This window comes from Orycteropus afer, unplaced genomic scaffold (genome assembly GCF_000298275.1).
Source record: "Orycteropus afer afer isolate SDZICR_OR568_19922 unplaced genomic scaffold, OryAfe1.0 scaffold03563, whole genome shotgun sequence".
NCBI lineage: Eukaryota > Metazoa > Chordata > Mammalia > Tubulidentata > Orycteropodidae > Orycteropus > Orycteropus afer.
Genome location: NW_006925150.1, coordinates 9,904 through 11,300, shown reverse-complemented (window position 1 = coordinate 11,300; position 1,397 = coordinate 9,904).

Here is a 1,397-nt window from a genome sequence, read left to right as displayed (position 1 = left end):
TATTCTTAGGTCCTGTTTTCATTCAGGTTTTTCCACTAGTTGGTGCCTAATCCACTTCTGTATATTTCCTTTCAAAGCTCAGGGCTCCAAGATTATCTTCTGTATCTCTGTCAATTGGTTTCTCTTTTCTTTGTTGAAGAGTGTCTGTGTAGCTTGTCTGCCTATTCCTCCATCTTACCAAAAGTCTATCCTCTGCCCATTTTTTTAACTGGATATTTGTCTTTTTGTTCTTGAGGTGTTGAAGTTTTCTATAAATTTTAGAGATAAGCCCCTTGACTTATATGTTATTGCCAAAATTTTTCCCCAGTCTATGAGTTCTCTTTTTACCCTTTTGGTGTAACCTTTTGATGTGGATAAATGTCTGATTTTTAGGAGTTACCATCTATTTTGTCTTCTGGTGTTTGTGCATTTCTAGTTATATTCAATAGTGTATTCTTGCCCTGAATTAGGGCCCCTAAGTTTGTCCCTACTTTTTCTTTGATGGCCTTTATGGTTTTAGGTTTTACAACCAGGTATTTGATCCAAATTGGGTTCGTTTTTTTTACATAGTGTGTGATATGGGTCTTGTTTCATTTTTCTGCAAATGGGTATCTACTTTTTCCAGCACCATTTATTAAAGAAACAGTTTCTTCCCATTTAATGAGCTTTGGCCCTTTGTCAAAGATCAGCAGTCCATAGGTGGATGGATTTACGTCTGGGTTCTCAATTCTGTTCCATTGGTCTATGTGTCTGTTGTTGTACCAATACCAGGCTGTTTTAACTACCATGGCTGTATAGGTTTTGCGATCAGGCAGTGTGAGGCCTTGTACTTTTTTCTTCTTTAGCAGTGCTTTACTTATCTCAGGTCTCTTTCCTTTCCATATAAAACTGATGATTAGTTTCTCTGTCTCTTTAAAAGAAGATGATGGAATCTGGATTGGGATTGCATTATATCTGTAGATCACTTTGTTAGTATTGATATTTTCACAATGTTAAGTCTTCCTATCCATGAGCATGGTATATTCTTCCATTTATGCAGGTCTCTTTTGGTTTCTTGTGATATTTTGTAGTATCCTTTATATACATCTTTTGTGTCTCTTGTTACATTCATTCCTAAGTACTTCATCTTTTGGGTGGTTAGTGTAAATGATACTGCTTTCCTGATTTCCTTTTCTCTTTGTCAGTGTAAAGGAATCCAACTGATTTTTGTATATTGATTTTCTACGCTGCCAGTTTGCTGAAACTATCAATTAGTTCCAGTAATTTTCTTACTGAGTCTTTGGGATTTTCTCTGTATAAGATTATATCATCTGCAAATAGAGATAGTTTTACTTCTTCTCTACCAGTTTGGATGCCTTTTATTTCCCTTTCTTTCTGTTAGGCCAGAGTAAACTCAAACCACCAACATTTCAGTTGGT